General features: G+C 44.9%; 1 long non-coding RNA gene across 1 annotated transcript in view; it reads right to left on the bottom strand.

Annotated features, from left to right (window-relative positions):
* The window catches only part of LOC135362572 (uncharacterized), a 41,651-nt gene extending 32,362 nt beyond the window's left edge, over positions 1-9,289 (bottom strand). The window contains exons 1-2 of the long non-coding RNA XR_010407428.1: positions 9,197-9,289; positions 4,485-4,539 (exon numbers count right to left, since the gene is read on the bottom strand). This is a non-coding gene — a long non-coding RNA (uncharacterized LOC135362572). The remainder of the gene's footprint in view (positions 1-4,484; positions 4,540-9,196) is intronic.
* Between the last annotated feature and the right edge of the window lie 9,377 nt (positions 9,290-18,666).

The raw sequence follows: 18,666 nt of genomic DNA on the forward strand, positions 1-18,666 counted from the left end.
AGGGTCTGGGTCACCAAGCAGAACATGAGGGGCCCCCGCACCCCGCCACTGCTGTGGGGCATCAGGCCCAGGAAGGCTATGCTTGCTGTGCTCATGATGCTGGTTCTTGAGAGGGCATCTTGCTTGTTCCCACTGGACAGCAACTGTAGAAGGAGACTTGCTCATTATTCTTCCGGAAGCTAAACCTCAGGATGGATTGGAGAGGGCGGTGGGGGTAGGAGCCAGGAGGGTCTGCAGCCTACAGCTGCCTCAGAGCACAGCAAACTGCTTACCCTGAGCTCAGATCCCGGGCAGAGGTGACAGACCTTGCGAGCGGGGAGTGAAGGCTTATAAAGGCAAAAGCCACAAGGTTCCTTTGAAAGAATTATGATTAGTACTGACAGGGTTAAACTGACCATCTACCTAACAATTGGCCATTTAATTAATAGATGCTACATTATCTCTATTTCAGTCCTAAGTAGAAAGATGTGTCTTAGGAGTTGGTGGAGATGCAACTGACAAGATGCAATTGACAAAAGTCAAGAGTTCTGGTATTCCAAGAATTGAAACAGGAGAGTTCAGAGGACCGGCTTCCTCCACATCCTCCCAACCCTATTTTGAAGGACTCTCTTAGCAATGTTTACCTCACTTCGGAATCTGTTCTCACATAGGAATCCCAGGGACCTAGCCCAGGGCTGGATATAGGAAGAGAGTGGGCTTTATTTTTATTTATTTATTTATTTATTTATTTATTTATTTATTTATTTATTTATTTATAAGATTTTATTTATTTATTTGACAGAGAGAGACACAGCGAGAGAGGGAACACAAGCAGGGGGGAGTGGGAGAGGGAGAAGCAGGCTTCCTGCCGAGCAGGGAGCCTGATGCGGGGCTCGATCCCAGGACCCTGGGATCATGACCTGAGCTGAAGGCAGACGCCCAACGACTGAGCAACCCAGGTGCCCCGAGTGGGCTTTAAATTCGCACAAATCATGGTTTGAATCCTAGCTCTGCCACTGACCATCTGTGTGACCTCAGGTAGGTCACTTCACCTCTCTGAGGGTCAGCTTCCTCATCTGAAACGTGAAGAAAAAAATACCTACCTCCCAGTTTGGAGAAGACATAACCATATTTAATATACTGATTCCAGTGACAGGCCCCCAGCAAAATAGTAGGTGTCATCATCATCATTATTTTCTATGGACATCCTCTCATTTCCTCACAGTTCTGTTCAGACAATTCCGGTTCTCTTACAGAATTTAGTGCAAAAATGGCTGGATCATTCATCTACTCAAGATGCTTTCCATTTTTGGTAAAAATCCCTAGACATTGTCAGAGCTGAAAATACTTTTTCATTATCAGATAAGAAGATTCCTTCTGCAGTCTTCTCATGTTCTAATTCTGCCTCCAGTTGGTCCTGAGGGAAAGTAATCTTGCGTGACACTTGAGCTTTAGAGCTAAAATCAGATTTAGCGTCCCAGTTCCCAATGGGGCAAACCCAACATTTTCACACACTTCCCACATGTCAAAGAGAATAGATGCATCTTCTGTTTCAAGCCAATTTTCTCCAAGTCAGTTTTCTGCTTAGTAGTTTATCTGAGCCTCAGTTGTTCCATCTGTGAAATGGAACCAGTGATAACATCCTCTCTCATAGGGTTGCTCTGCAGATGGATGAGTGACTAGAGAACTCGGGTTAGTCACACTGTTGTTTCCATAGACCCCCTGCTGCGTCAGTGGAGGAAATCCATGGTTCTAGTCCCTTATGGCTGTTGGCCAACATTATGTCCAGGCTGAATTGGATCCAATTTGCTCTGTTCAGCAAAACTGATCAACTAGGACACTTGTGAATTCTGAACAAATATCCCATCTGGTGTGACTGCCAGGGCCTATTTAGTTTTTGCTGTTGTTAAACTTAAAAATAAAACTGTCAGTTATTTTACCAGCAGAAATGGGTTTATTCAGGAATGGCAAGAGAATCGCAATTCAGGATGAATGATCCAGCCATTTTTGCACTAAATTCTGTAAGAGAACCGGAATGGTCTGAACAGAACTGTGAGGAAATGAGAGGATGTCCATAGAAAATAATAATGATGATGATGACAGCTACTAATATGCTGGGGGCCTGTCACTGGAATCAGTATATTAAATATGGTTATGTTTCCTCCAAACTGGGAGGTAGGTATATTTTTCTTCACGTTTCAGATGAGGAAGCTGACCCAAGCCAAGCTACAGGACAAGCAAGCTATGCCTACAACCATAGGCAAGCGCCCAGAACAAAGGAGAGAAAGTCTCTTTTATGGGGGGGGGGGGGGGCGGGAGAATTGGGGAGGCTGTTGTAAACAAAAAGGCCATTGGAAGAAACTGGGAGTTTGAAGTGTAGTGGCTTCTCATTGGCTGAGCTGTGACAGTCTCTCATTGGCTGAGCTGTTGATGGGGGCGGGGATAACTTTTCCTCCCGCGGGGGTAATACAGTATGACTTACAAAGTGTCTCTCTTCCTGTTGGGTTTGCAATTGACCATAAGTGATAGGGCATGAGCCTTTCCCCTATTGGCCTCCCGACTCCATTTTAAAGAGGTTTCCTTTTATTAATTTTCACACTGTTGAACCATTTCAGAGTTCTAATGTATAAAAAGAACATGGAAGGGGAGGCAGAGTGCTTTAGGGGAGTGGAAGGCCCGGCCACAGGTGGGCGGGAGTGGTTAGGGACAAAGCTAAAAGGAAATGGGACAGGACCTTGAAGGTGAAGCTGCCGGCTGCCAGGTGAAATGCCTGAATGTTCTCCCCTAAGCATCAGGGAGTGATCAGAACAGGAAAGAGTGCCTACCCCTTGTGCAACTCAACCAAGTGACCCCCATGTGGAAAAGTGTGCATTTCTGGTGTGGGAAGTCCCCAAGAAAGGGCAAAGGAGAGGTGAGAGAAATTGCAGCTACAATTGCTGGGCCCCACACATTATATATGGCATCACACAACTCTCCCAATAATCCAGTGAGGTGGGTAGTTATTGTCCTCATTATACAGAGATGGTCATCAAGCCCGGAGAAGTGAATTAGTCAACATTCCCCAACTGACTCTTTCTATCTGCCAGGCCTTTCATGCTTCCATCTTTTATTCAATCTTCAACAATTATTTACTGAGTGTCAGGCCCCATGTCAGGCACCAGACAGGTTAGTATCAGGAAAGCAGAGAACAGAGAGGATTTCAGACAAAGGGTTCTGGAGGAACAGAAGGTTTTGTTTTTTTCCAAAGTGCCTGGAACAGTGGTGCCAGCAGCCTGTGCCCGAAGGCAATCAGAAACAAAAGGAGAGCCACAGCCCCTGGCAGGGAGGGGGTGTCCCCTCATCCTACTGGAGAGACCTAACTGTCCTTGAATCAAAGGCTTCCTGGAAGCACTCAGAGTAACAACAATGGGTAACACTTATCGAGTAATTTGCTTTGTGCTGAGCATTTTATAGGCCCACTTCCCTGATACCAGCCCATTTTACTGTCACAATGACCCTACGAGGCAAGTAGGATAATAATGATCCCCATTTAACAGACGTCCTGAGGCTCAGAGAAGTGAAATCACTTGCCCAAGGACACACAGATTGGAAGTGGCTGATTCAAATCCAGATCTACCCAGTTCTAAAGGCTGTGTTCCGACCTTCCCGGTGACACCAGCCCCCCCACAGCCCTGCCGTCACGGACTCACCCCACTTCTCTGTGGACAAGGACTGACCACTCCTAGGAGGGCTGTAGCACGTGAGGGCTGAGAGGCAGGGGCAACCACACCACAGCTGTGTGACCTTGGGAAAAGCAACTTCACCTCCTGCAGCCTCAGTCCCCTCATCTGTAGAATGGGAACTGTATCAGAGAGGAAATGTGAGGACTTCACATGGGCCCTCATCCGCAGGAAATGGGCACACTGTCCACACTCCACCCCTCTTAAGGGTCTCCCAACCCATCATACTGCCCCACAGAAAAAACGAAGACAGAAGTCCTTGGAATGGCAAAGAAAAGGCGGCCACTCTTCTGTTACCACTAAGACTGTGGGACCCAGAGGCCAGGGAGGGGTCTTATCTGTTTTTCCCACAGGGCTGGTCATATGACAGGCAGGCAATGAATGTGTCTTCTGAAAACACACACACACACACACACACAGGGCACAGGAAGGAAATACATCAGCATGTTCTCCCCGGTTATCTCTGAGTTATGGCACCTTATCTTACTTTCTGCTTATCTGCATTTTCTGACTTTCTTATAATAACATGTATTATTTGTGGCATTATCTAAGATCTTGAAAGACATACACCCAACTGGTACTATAGGTTACCTCTGGGAAATAGGGATGGGAAGGGCTAGTTAATGGGGGGTCGGGGGGGGGGGGCTTTCTTTCTATTTTTTTTTTTTACTTTATGTACATACAACACTGTTTTTGTTACTTCTGTAATTTTTTTAAAGAAAAAATATAAGCTGTGTGGCACATGATGGCAGAAATACCAAGAACGTCGGTGTGAGAAAGACTTGCCTTTAAATGCTGACTTGTCTACGAAGTAACCGCTCTGAATCTCAAGTTTCTCCATCTGTAAAATGAGGTAAAAATGCTGCTTCGTCAAGTTTGTTGTAAGGATTAAAGATAACTTGTGGGAAAAAAATACACCCCCGCATACAATAAGTGATCAATAATTGAAAGCAGTTATTAAGGGCTTATTGGAGGGTTATTTTGTCTGTGGGTTTATTCTACATAAGCAGGTGTTTCTCCAGGAACCAATATGGTGAAAAATAAACCCTTAATAAGCACCCAATCAAAACTCTGCATCTCACTACAGGGGAAGCACATTAGAAAGTAAGCTGTGTGTGAAATAAAATATCTATCTACCTTATCTAGTATCAAATTTGACTCCTTTGGCTCCCCTAGACTCAGCGGTCAGTGACAGATCTTGGACTTCTCTAGCTAGGCAGAAAAATCTGGAGTGTTTTGTTTTGTTCAAATTTATTCGGTTCTTTTTCTATTCCACCAGGAGGCCTTCCTCTGGCTGGAAAATTCACCAGGAACCCCTCCCCCATCCCCAAAAGACCACAGGGAAGTGAGATTTATTTACCTCGGACACAATGGGGGAGCCGAGCTAATCTTTTCTTCTGTCTTTGGAAATTTGCTTGCCTGTTGACCCAGATGCCCTACACATGTTCACAAAACCCTTCTGCCAAACTTCATTAGCCATTTAGGCTTCTGTGGTGTTATTCTGAGTCCCTTATTTTCTGGCATTAATTTAAAGCAACATTTTCTCCCCTCCATTGGCATGCTTCCACAGGTTAGAGGCTTTAAAAATGAATTGCAATGGATTTTGTCACAAATTGCCTAAAATCAAAATGTTTGGTTTCATCTCCTATTTCATTTCCAAATGATTAGCAGAGGATGCCTGTAAGCACCTGTTAGTAGGACTCAGAGACCATTTCCGGGCAAAGCAAAAAACAAAACAAAACAAAATCAACAACAACAACCAAAAAACACCACAGCCTTATCAATTCATGTTTTCCACTAATGAGTTACCGATGTCTGTCATGGGCAAGAGATCAAGGACTGGTGACAATGTCTGACATCCCCAATCTAATAAAGCATTTTTTTCCCTGTTCACTCCAAAGAAGCACAATGGTGGGAATTCCACGTGGTTTGGTGGGACAATAAGAACAACTATTATTGGGCGCCTGGGTGGCTCAGTTGGTTAAGCGACTGCCTTCGGCTCAGGTCATGATCCTGGAGTCCCGGGATCGAGTCCCACATCGGGCTCCCTGCTCGGCAAGGAGTCTGCTTCTCCCTCTGATCCTCCCCCATCTCGTGCTCTCTCTCTCTGTCTCATTCTCTCTCTCAAATAAATAAATAAAATCTTTAAAAAAAAAAAAAAGAACAACTATTATTTATGGAGTGCCACTGGGAGCTAGGGTTCTTTCCATATATAATACCTCTTATAACAACTCCTCAATTATTAGGACAGTCTTGGCTCCAAGTGTCAGACAACCAACTCACGGTAGCTTAAGCTAAAGTAGAACCGTTTGGGCTCATGTAACTAAGAGGAGAACCAAGTGTGTGCTTAGAATCACAGGAAGAGTTTCAGGAAACAGCCTCAGCAACAGGCTCCAGAAACTTCCTCTCTCATTTTTACTTCTGTTTGTCTTTACCTGTTGATCACATTTCCTCCTACTATAGACAGGCCTAGTCCATCTGAAGAGGAACATGGCTGGCATGTCCCCCAGTGGATATAAAATGCTACTTTCTCCCAACATGTGTATATTGGTCCCAGGAAAAAACTCTGATTAGACTGCCTGGGTCACATGCCTATCCCTTGGACCAATCACTGTTTCTGGTTAGATGATTTGGCCAGAATTGGGTTATATTCTCATCCTTTTGGCCAGGGGTCTGTGTCTATTCATAGGAGAAAGGCTTAAAAAGCTTAATAAGGGGATGCCTGGGTGTCGCAGTCGGTTAAGCATCTGCCTTTGACTCAGGTCATGATCGCAGGGTCCTGGGATGGTGTCCCACATTGGGCTCCTTTCTCAGCCAGGGAACCTGCTTCTCCCTCTGCCTGCTACTCCCCCTGCTTGTGCTCTCTCTCTCTCTAAAAATTTTTAAAGATTTTATTTATTTTCAGAGAGAGAGAGTGATAGCACGAGCAGGGGGGAGATTGAGAAGCAGCTGAGGGGCTAAGTAGGAAATAAAATCCTGCCTGTACTCTGCTCAGCCAGCCACGTACCCTGGCCCCAGCTACATCTGCTAGAAGAAAGGATGCCTTTTTTTCTAATTTATGCAAAGATATCAAAGCAGCAGCTTTGGATGAAAACAACAGTTACTTCAGGCCACGGCAAGCTCTAGGAAGTGAATCATGATTACCTCATTTTTAAGATGAGAAAATGGAAAGCCACAGAGGTAAAGTGACTTGCCCAAGGCTATAAAGCAGGAAACAGCAGAGCTAGGATTCAAACCCGGGTCTCTGGCTCCGAAGCCCACGCTTTCCATGTGGTAACTCACTCAGCTACTATGGGGGGGGTGCGTGGGGCTCACCAGGCTCCTAATAGCATGAGGAAGAAGTGAGATAAGTGGCTTCTTTGCGCCTCTTCTCTCTGCAAACCCAGCTATCCCCACGGGGATAATCTAACCAAGAAAACCAAGCCAAGCCCCAGACAAGACACTTCACAAAAACTGTTTGCAAACAGCTTGGAAGTCATGGTGTTTCCCTTAAAAAGGTAATTTCTTGCTTGGAACAGTGAGAAATTAGATGCAATCTGTTTTGATTTTTTCCCAATTTAGGACACGCTTTAGTGACCAATCTAAAGACATGCCAGCATCCTTCTGTCTCGAGGATATGTTAGCTTGGTTTACATCTCTGTTCATAAAGGACATCTAAATCATCCCACAGGACAGGCGGCTCAGAATTCATACAGCAGACATGGAGACAGACTGAGCTGCTTCTTCCTGGGTATTATCGTTAGTAAGAATAATAATAATTACCATTCACTGGGCATTTACTGTGTGTCATGCCTGATGCTAGAGACATCCATCCCGTGCAGCCCTAATACAAAGTCAGGGTGGGGTGGGGTTATTTTGGCTACTTAGCCTCTGAACACCCTTTCTGTTGGAGAAAAATCCTCCACGGGGTGATTCTTGGTGGAAGCTTGACCTGTTTCCTCCACAAAACCAAAAGAGATCAGAGCTCTGAGAACTCTGCCGTATCTTTCCAGAACATCCCATTTTTGCTTAAATTAACCCATGTCTGTGTCTGCTGTTTGCATCCAAGCACCCTGCTACCTAAAAGTGTTCTTATCCCCATTTTACAGGTAAGACTCTGAGACTCAGAGAGAGGATGAGACTTGGTTAAAGAGTTTTAAAATAAAGCTATAGAAGCGCAGAGCAGAGTTCCCTGAAGGCATGAGGTAATGCGGTCAACGTAAGCAGAGCTTTGTAGTCGGGTTGACTTGAAGATGAATGCCAGCTTCACCCTCTGGGTGACCCCTAGCAAGTTATTTAACCTCTCTCTGTGTCTCAGTGTCTTCACCCAAAAAATACAGACGGTTGTGCCAATAGCATGGAATTCTTGGGAGCATTAAAAGAAATCATCAAAAGAAAAAAAAAAAAAAACACGTATGTATTGCTCTCAACATCATGTCTGACACACAGAAAGTGCACAACACACGTTAGCTGTTGTATCTGTTATGACTATTTGTGCTCATTAACCCCTTTCTATCATGTCATAAGTGGGGCTTATCTGACCATTTACTAGGATTGCCTGTCATCCCTTCCAACCCCCAGGACATGGTTGAAGGAAAGTAGAGGGTGAGTATTAAGTCCACCTGGAGTAATATTCTACCTCTTGGCATGGGGGTGACTTCTGAAACCAGACCTTCACTCAGGTTCTTTCTGTCTCAGAAGAATCCTGGCACAAACCGGCAGAGGCTCAGCCTGTGCTCATCGATCACACTAATGACGATGGATTTCCACCCCTTTGCCACTTGATCACCAGCTGCCCAGAGTTTGATCACCATTTCCCAGGGTAGATCAGGCCACCCCCAACTCCTGCCCACAAGGGCCTTTTTTTCCCCGCCTTACTCCGTGTCACCCAGAACAGAGCCAATTAAAGAACTCACTCATGTTTCCACCCTCCACCCCTTTAATTACAAACAATGCTGAGAGTTGAATAACACAGAACAAAAGACAGATTTATTTACCCCAGGATATAAACAAGATTATCAGAAACAAGCATTCAGAAGCCCTTAGCTCCTGGGAGAATTTTAATTTGCTGACCCCCTGCCTTACAGAAATCTCGGGTTTTTTCACATAATTATAAAACCCCAAGAGTTTCGCCCGCTTGAGTTATTTGTTGGCACACATTCACCACCCTGGCTCCTTGCTCTCATTGGCTAATCCTAAGTGTCTCCGCTGGGGCTTTAAACCAGGCTCTTTTCAGACAACGCAGGAAGCCTGAAAGCAATTCTCTTTTCCTGGTGAAATTTTCCTATTGCAGGCTACCTGGTATGACCAGGGTACACAAACAGGAGCAGGGCGGAGGCAATGTTACATTGGCTTTTGGTCACGAATCATTTAACCTCACATCGAAATGGCATGAAGCCAAAAAGGGAATGCATTATCTCCTGTAACTGAAAAGTCGACCATAAAGCCGAGTTCAGGCACAGCCCAATTCAACGGCCTCAAGCATGTCACTGGGCTCAGTGTCTTTGGACACCTCTTACCTGTTTTCCTCCGTATCTTCCTTCTCATGGGAAAGAAGGTCCCCAGGACGCTCAAGCTTCCAGCCTATCAGCTCCTAGAATTAAACGCCATTGGCTCAGTTTGGGTCACGTGCCCACACTTGAGCCAATCGCTGTGGCCGAAGGAAGAAATACACTGATTGGCTAGATCTGGGTCACATGCTCAATGCCAATTCTGGCCAATTCTGTTAGAAGCAGACAGACCGGGGCGCCTGGGTGGCTCATGAACCTGGAGTCCTGGGATCGAGTCCCGCATGGGGCACCCTGCTCAGGGGGGAGTCTGCTTCTCCCTCTGACCCTCCTCCTTTCATGTGCTCGCTCTCTCTCATTCTCTCTCTCTCAAATAAATAAATAAAATTAAAAAAAAAAAAAAAGCAGACAGACCGAGAATGTCAGGTGGGTGAATCCCCAAAGAAAAATCTGGGTGCTCTACCCAGAAGAAGGGAGATGTATGCTGGGCAGGTGAGAACAGTGGATGACCATCAGAGTGTTCCGTGGGATAGGGGCTATAAAACACCCAGTCTTCCAGGGACGGCTTGCAAGTGGTCCTTCAGCATCTGTTATAGGTTGAATTGTGTTCTCTCCCTCCTCCCCAGTTTATATTTTGACGTCCTCGTAACCTCCAGTACCTCAGAATATGACCTTATTTGGAGACACGGCCTTTATAGAGGTAACACATTAAAATGAGGTCATGAGGATGGGCCCTAATCCAATTTGACAGGTATCCTTATAAGATGGAGAAATTTGAACGCAGACACACGTACAGGGAGAATGCCATGTGAATGTGAAGATAACCATCTATAAGCCAAGGAGAGAAGCGTGGGATGGATTCTCCCCCACAGCCCTCAGAAGAAACCAATCCTACGACACCTTAATCTTGAATTTCTAGCTTCCAAAAGTGGGAGATATTAAGTTTCTGTTTTTTGTTTTTTGTTTTGTGGTGGGGTTTTTTTTCGGTCCCTAAGAGACTCCTAAGCTCCACCCAGATTCTTGCACATTTCTGGGGCTTATGGCACCATGGTCACTCTTCCTTTGGGGTACCGATTTCCAGGTGGGTTTTCTCTGCTCAATACAGCATTGATTCTGATGGAAACTCAGCCCTTTTCCATACCTGCCCCCCAGAAAAAGAATCCACTCACCAAGACACGTCTGTACGCTTTACTAAAGTCCCCGAGTAAGAAGGAAGAAATTAAGTTGTAAATTCACACAAAGCTTCAAATGTGAACAGTAAGAATTCATGTTCTTCATTCATTCATTCATCCATTCATCAAAAAAAAATTTTTTTTTGGAAGTCTAAATTGTGCTGAAGCATGAGAAGATGCAGGATAAACAAGACCCTTGTACTCATGGAACTGATACTTTAGCTGGGAAAACATGATAAACAAATAAGCAAGAGAATTTCAGTAGGAACTGTTGTGAAGAGAATAGCAGGGTTGGGTGGGCACTTTGGGGATGTCATTCCTAGCAGAATGACATCTTTTTTTCCCTTAAAGATTTTATTTATTTATTTAGAGCGAGCACGCATGCACAGGAGCAGTGGGGGGAGGGGCAGAGGGAGCGGGAGAAAGAATCTCAAGGGGACTCAGTGCTCAGCGGGAGCCCAATGTGGGGACTGATCCCACAACCCCAAGATCACAACCAAGAGTCAGTGGTGACTGACTCAACCAACTGAGCCACCCAGGCGTCCCTAGCAAGATGACATCTTTAGCAGGAGTTCAGGTGTCGGGAAATATCTCTCAGAGGAGATGAAAGTGGGAGGGGCTAACTCTAGAAGAAAAGAGAAAGGGATGAGCCATATGAAGGCAGAAGGCAGAGAGGAGGGGAGAGCATTCCAGGTATGGAGATGCTTGAGAGGGTGAGGACAAAGCCCCTGGGGCCAGGATGAGATTAGGAAAGTGACCTCAGATCTCCGGAGCTTCCTTACCTAGTTTTATTATTCAGAGGCTTATCCATCTGGAAACTGTTGAGTATGCCCCAGGTTCTGCTCTGAGTACCTTCTGCAACCAGGTTATCCTGTACAAATTACACTAGTTACATAATGCATTTTTAGATTTTTCTAGGAGCCATTTTTAAAAGAGGGAAATTGGTGAAATTAATTTTGGTAAGAGATTTTCTTTCACTTAATATACAAAAAAATATTGTCTTTTGGCATGTAAGCAATATAAAAACTGTTGAGATATTTTGGCATCCCATTTTTTAGCACTGTCTTTGAAACTTGTGTACATTTCATATTTACAACATGTCTTAATTTGGACTCGCCACATTCCAGATGAGGCTATGGCTACTGCCTTGGACAAATTCATCTCTAACCATCCGATGGGAGGAGAAAAGTGGACCGTGGGGAAATTCCTTTCAAGAGCATAGTAGGAGCACCGTGCTGCAGGTGCCCATGGGCTAGAGTGTGGGAATGTCATCCTGACCTCTCAGGTCTCTTAACCTCAGTCTAGGAGAAAAGGTACAATAACAGTATTAAAAGTGTCCAGCAGAGAGCTATAGGGCCCATCATCTACCTGATGGTGGGGCCCCCTTCAAGGAGTGGAAATTCCCACTGACAGACATCCTGGAACCAGGTCAGGCAACGAGGAAGCAGACAGGTGGGTCTTAGGCTGGGCAGCAGGCAGCGCGGACTCCTGGGCAGGCAATGCCACGAGCGCTGCAGGTACTCTCAGGGTAGGAGGAGCTCTGTACACGTCCACAGCTCTGAGCATGTTACCTCCGGTAGATACGTGGAACAGTCGATCGTGGAACATTCGATCCTGGAACAATCCAGTCAAGTCAGCATAAAAGTTGCAGCCTATTCTTGCTGCCACCCTGGGCAGCAGGGTCCATCCTGCGCTGGAGGGGAGGTGGGCCGGGCAGGGAGGCAGTAGCGGAGGCAGAAGGAAGGGAGCTGAAGCAGAGAGAGCAGTGCCTCGTGGGAAATGTGAAGCAGTGGTCCAGAGAGCAGCGGCGGCTGGAGTGACAAACAAGATGAGTTTGTGAAACATGCACGTGTCCCCCAGGGATGGGGGGAGAAATCTGATTTTACACAGGAAAATAAAAAGAAAATAGAAGGGAAAATAGAAAGGAAGAAAGAGAAACTGGAAGGGAGAGAAGCTTCTAGAAATGGAGTAGGATGAGAGCTTGAGCATCACAATGAAGGACTTAAAAGGAAGAGGAGCACCATAGACTGGTAAAATCTGGGTCCTGCAGGTGAATGAATGAATGAATGAATAAATGAATGAATGAATAAAAAACTGTGTGTCCAGCTGCTGGTCTGAGCCCTTTCCAAGGCTCATTTAATTTACTCCTCACAACAGCAGTGAGCCCAGTATGATTATCTCACTTTATGGATGAAGATACTGAGGCTCAGAGAGGTTAAATAATCACTCAAGGTCACACAGCTAGAAACTCAGTCAAGAATTGAACCTGATTCTGCTCTTAAGTGCTACACTCAAACTTGTTAAGGGGTGTTCTGCAGAACACCATACCCAAAGATCTCTGTTAAAAAACACACACATAATGCAAAACGGGGTGGGGGAGGGAAGGAGGTTGGAAAGTTTGATCAAATAAAACTGGACAATGTGGCATATTATCACCTACTTGGAAAGTCACAGCACACAGCAGGAGGCTGGCACAGGCTGTTTTGGTTATCTATTGCTGCATGGCAAACAGCCACTGATGGTTATTTTTATGTGCCAACTTGGCTAGGCCACAGTACCCAGGTGTTTGGTCAAACACTAGTCTCCATGTTGCCACGAAGGTGTTTCTTAGATGAGATTAACATTTAAACCAGTAGACTTAGGCGCCTGGGTGGCTCGGTCGTTAAGCGTCTGCCTTCGGCTCGGGTCATGATCCCAGGGTTCTGGGATCGAGCCCCACATCGGCTCTCTGCTTCGCGGGAAGCCTGCTTCTCCCTCTCCCACTCCCCCCGCTTGTTTTCCCTCTCTCACTGTCAAATAAAGAAAATCTTAAAAAAAAACAAACAAACCAGTAGACTTTAAGTAAAGCAAATTAATCCTCCATGATATGGGTGGGCCTTACCCAATCAGTTGAAGGTCTTACGAGAGAAAAAGGCCACCCTCCCATGAGTAAGGGAATTTTGCCTGCAGACCGCCTTGGGACTCAAGCTGCAGCATCAACCCTTCCATAGGTCTGCAGTCCCCAGTCTGTCAGCCCGCCCTGAAGATTTTGAACATCATATATATACCTATTGGTTCTGTTTACCTAAACCAGCCAGACTAAATACCTCATATATACGATATTATATAATACTAATACCTTGTATATATGTCTTATATATAACTTACACCTTATAATACTAATACTTTATGTATATGCAAAGTATATAAAGTGTGTATGTATGTATATGTATACGTATGTATAAATATATACAGCAGAGACCATCATCTTTATTCCACTGTGGCTGGGATTTCCACTCTGGCGCCTCCTCTGATAGCTCGAACTATAATGGCTACAGCCAGAAGACGCAATTCCCAGGTAGCTTTGCACTCACCTGTCTGGCACCTTGGCAGGATGCCCGGAGGGGTGGGCTCAGCTGGGACTGCTGGCCATAGAGTCTACATGTGCCCCTCAGGACAGGGTAGCCTAATATGCCAGAAAACAAGGTTGAGGTGGTATGTCCTTTTATGATCTAGCCTCGGATGTCACACGGTGTCATTTCCACCATACTCTGTAGGTCTCAGATTCCAGGGGAGGGGATGAAGACCCCACCTCTCAATTGGGCGGGTGTGAGAGATTTTGCAGCGAGGTTATAAAACCTCCACAGAGGCCCCAAAGTAAAGACATCTGTTTAATCTTGCTTAACCTGGCTTTTCTTGAGATTCCACTTATCTATCGTCACAGGTGAAATCGTGTGTCCAAAATTCAGATGTTGAAGTCTTCATACACCCTCCCCCCGACCCTGGTATTTCAGAATGTGACCTCATTTGGAAATACGGTCAGAGCAGGTGCAATCAGACAAGGTCAGACTCGAGTAGGGTGGGTCCCTAATCCAGTATGTTTGGGTCCTTATAAAGGGGGGAAATTTGGACCCAGACAGACATGCACACAGGGACAAAGACATGCGAAGAAGAAAGCAGAGATTGCATCAGAGATTGCCCACCAGCCACCAGATGCTAGGAGAGAGGCATGGACCAGATTCTCTGAGAAGGAACCAACCCTGCTGACGCCTTGATCTTGCCTTTCTAGCCTCCAGAACTGTGTGGGAATGCATTTCTGTTGTCTGAGCCACCTAGTTCCTGCTACTTTGTTCCAGCAGCCCGGGCTGACTAACACAGGCATCGACTCCATTCGTGCATTTCACTCACTCATTCATATTCCAGACCCTTCACAGCATGGCCCCTGCTGACTGCCATTCTCAACACCAATTCCCCTCACTTTCTGTTCCCTGAAACTAAAATTTTTGTGAAGATTCAATAAAATAATATACTAACATATCTGGTAAATAGGATGTGTGCAATAAACTGCAGTCCCCTTTCTGTAGCTCTGTGTCCCCTCCTGGTTACCCCTGCTTGTTCCACTGACCCTACCACTTCGGTTTGCTTTTCTTCTTGGGCCTTGCATCCTGAGCCTCTCTTTCAGACACCTGAGCTGCCAGTCTCCTAAAGAGGCTGGAACCTGACTCCTACATAAGCTTCTCCTTCAGGTTCCATGCAGAGCTCCCAGGCGGCCCCAAGGCGTGAGTTGGGGGGCTCACAAGGGCATGCGCTCTGCAGGAAAGAGCCTTGGGACATACCTGTGTTTGATGGGGGCTGTGGAAAAGAGGAAATGTTGCGGGGGTGGACATATTGCGGAGCCTCAGCAGGAGACTGTGCTCAATCTGGGCTCTAATAAAAATTAGCTGTGTGACTTTGGGCAGGTCTCTGAGCCTCTCTGGGCCTCAGTTTCCCAGTTTATGCAACCCAGATATCCTCAAGGATCCTCTTTCCTTTGTGATCTAGACAAGATTGATATAGCTATCTTTGTACAAATTGTAGAAATATCTGATCTCCTTCCCAAGAGTTCGGTGAACTCCCAGGGATGCTTTTGTTTTGTTCTTAGTTCTATTTAAGGATCATCTGGATGTGCCACTCATGGGCTCTCTTTGACATGGGGGCAGGCAGATGAGGAATTCAGCTCCTTCCTCAACCTCCACCAAGTTAACTGCTCACATGAAGACTGTATAGCGTCTTTGATGCCTACCTCTGATTCTCCTGATGTGAACCCAGTTTTCTGGAAACCACTCTTCGCCCACCTCAAACCAAGTAAATATGGATGTGAGGCCATCTCTGGCTCCAAGGGTGAGCAGGTGATCCAGCCCTGGCCAATCAGAGCATCCCACCGCCATGGCCACAATGATTAAGATGGCCATATCATCAACCAAAGATGGTCATATGATCCTAGTCACTCAAATGAAAATTAGCCCTGGGCCTTTTGAAAAAAACAATAAAAACTAGGATGTCCATCAGACAGATGAATGGATAAAGAAGATGTGGTATATATATATATATATATATACACATACACATACATACGCAATGGAATATTATGCAGCCATCAAAAGGAATGAGATCTTGCCATTTGCACGACGTGGATGGAACTGGAGGGTGTTATACTGAGCAAAATAAGTCAAACAGAGAAAGACATGTATCATATGACCTCACTCATATAAGGAGTTCTTAATCTCAGGAAATAAACTGAGGGTTGCTGGAGTGGGGGGTGGGAGGGATGGGGTGGCTGGGTGATAGACATTGGGGAGGGTATGTGCTATGGTGAGCGCTGTGAATTGTGCAAGACTGTTGAATCTCAGATCTGTACCTCTGAAACAAATAATACAATATATGTTAAAAAAAGAAGAAGAAGAAGAAGGTAGCAGGAGAGGAAGAATGAAGGGGGGAATCGGAGGGGGAGACGAACATGAAAGACGATGGACTCTGAAAAACAAACTGAGGGTTTTAGAGGGGAGGGGGGTGGGAGGATGGGTTAGCCTGGTGATGGGTATTAAAGAGGGCATGTTCTGAAAAAAACAACAACAAAAAAAACCACCACAAAAAAAAAACTAGGAATCAATACCTGAGAATGAACAGTTGGCCTAAAAAATAAAACTGTCAGTTAATTTAGCAGCAAAAAAATGCATTTATTGAGGAATAGGAGAGGATTACAATACAGGACAAGCAAACTACTGCAAAAGCGTAGGCAAGTCCACAGAACAAAAGGGAGGAACCCTCTTTTATAGAGGACAGTGGGAGTTGGGAAGGCTGTTATAAACAAAAAGTCCATTGGAGTAAACTGGGAGTTTTGAAGTATAGTGGCTTCTCATTGGCTGAGTTGTGACAGTCTCTCATTGGCTGGGCTATTGCTGGGGGAGGAAGAAGCTTTTTACCACTATACCACTTTCCTACCCACCTGCAAGGTCCCTCTCTCCACTTTAGGTCGGCTATTGACAAGGCATGGTCAGGCGTGAGAGCTCCCCCTGCTGGCCTCCCAACTCCATTCTAAAGGAGGTTTCCTTTTCTTTTCCTTTTCTTAATTTTCACAGAACTAAAAAAGAAAAGAGATATAAAAAGACACAAAGTGTTGGGGCACCTGGGTGGCTCAGATGGTTAAGTGGCTGCCTTCAGCTCAGGTCATGATCCCAGGGTCCTGGGATTGAGTCCCTAGTTGGGCTCCCTGCTCTGCGGGGGGCCTGCTTCTCCCTCTGCCCCTCCCCCTGCTTGTGCTCTCTCTCTGTCAAATAAATAAATAAAATCTTAAAAAGAAAAAAAAAAAAAGACACCAAGTGTCAATAACATTATTTAAGGCCCTGGACCCAGCCATGCCTGGTGTATTCAATTCATAAGCAAATAAACACTCCTGGCTTATTTTTTCTTAATCCAATCTGATTTTTTATCTATCACTTGCTCCCAAAGACACCTGATATTAAACCTTACTGAAAACTTGAGAGGGTAGATGAATTTACAGCATAGCAATGCAAATAATATAAATTCAATATCAGATAGTCTTGTTTCTAGAAGTTCTTTGTTTTGCTAAGAACCTCTGCCACAAGGCTCAATGATCTCCATTCCAAATTCCTGTTTATTCTTTGCATAGCTACTCCCACTGCAACACCCTTCCCCCCGACAAGCGGTTATAAAAGTATTCCCCTAAACAAAGAAAATTCCCTCCCTGAGGGGAATTCTTGTACCAGCTATTGAGAAAATAAAATTTTCAGTCCCCTGTCTATTCAGTGAAGAGGCTGGACAAGACTTCCTCTCGATTCCATGCAACTTAAAAAACTCTGCAGTTCAAAATACAATAAAGCCATTAAAATTGTGGCCTAGGACAATGTTTTTCAAAACGTAAGTCAGAACCCATTAGTGGGTCTTGAAATCAATTTACTGGGTCATAACCAGGATTTTTTTTAAATGAAAAAGAATAAAATAGGAAAACAACCAGAGTACATCATACATAATAGAGGTGAGTAGTGGTTCATGAAACTTTTATTTCAATTAGAAATTGAGAGGTGCTGGACACACACTGAACTACATCATAATTTCAAATGTATTTCTAACCGTGGTACAAAAAGTATGAAAGCTAATGGTGAAAATCAGTACTTGTAAGGGCGCTTGGGTGGCTCAGTCATTGGGCGTCTGCCTTCGGCTCAGGTCATGATCCCAGGGTCCTGGAATCGAGCCCCGCTTCGGGCTCCCTGCTCAGCGGGAGGCCTGCTTCTCCCTCTCCCACTCCCCCTGCTTGTGTTCCTGCTCTTGCTGTCTCTCTGTCAAATAAATAAATGAAAGCTTTTTCAAAAAAAAGAAAATCAGTACTTGCTGACGGTGAAAGATGTTAGTTAAAAAAAATTAGTATATGTACTGTGATCTAATTGTTGTCAAAGAAAACAACAGAAGAGACAAGATATAGATGAAGATGTGGATATACCTGAAAATACACAGAATTATGTCTACCAAAAGACTAAATTATTATCCCTAGGTTGGGGAGGGGGGGATTATGGTGTTTTTTCATTTTCCGGTGTATACCTTTTAAATCTTGTTTTTAAAAAGGTTACTTCTATAGTAAATTTAATTTATTCCTACAGTAAATTTAAAAATTTCTTAAAGCCTATTTTTATTTTGAAAGGTAAGTATACTCCTAAAAACCTTCCAAGAAGACTATCTGGAAGAGAAATATACCCAAATATTAACAGTGGTTTTGTTTGTTTGTCTGTTTTTGCTTAACTCTTTGTTTTAAATGTTCCCAGCACAGACAGGTGTTACTGTAAAAGTAAGAGGGAAAGGGTCAGTCTTAATTTCAGGATTCTTCACTGGGAGAAAGAAGTTTGTAGACAAAACTGGGAAAATCAGAACACAGTAAAGGGGTAGGGCCGAGTGGAGGGGGGGGGAGGCGGGGGGGCGGGGGGCGGGGTGGGAAGATATGCAAATCCTTTGAATGGATTTTCCACATCAGTGAGTTCCCTTTCTTCTTTCAGCTACTGT

Source organism: Mirounga angustirostris, unplaced genomic scaffold (assembly GCF_029215605.1).
Source record: "Mirounga angustirostris isolate CCGP_5_RB_7025 unplaced genomic scaffold, mMirAng1.0.hap1 SCAF_14, whole genome shotgun sequence".
Classification (NCBI taxonomy): Eukaryota; Metazoa; Chordata; class Mammalia; order Carnivora; family Phocidae; genus Mirounga; species Mirounga angustirostris.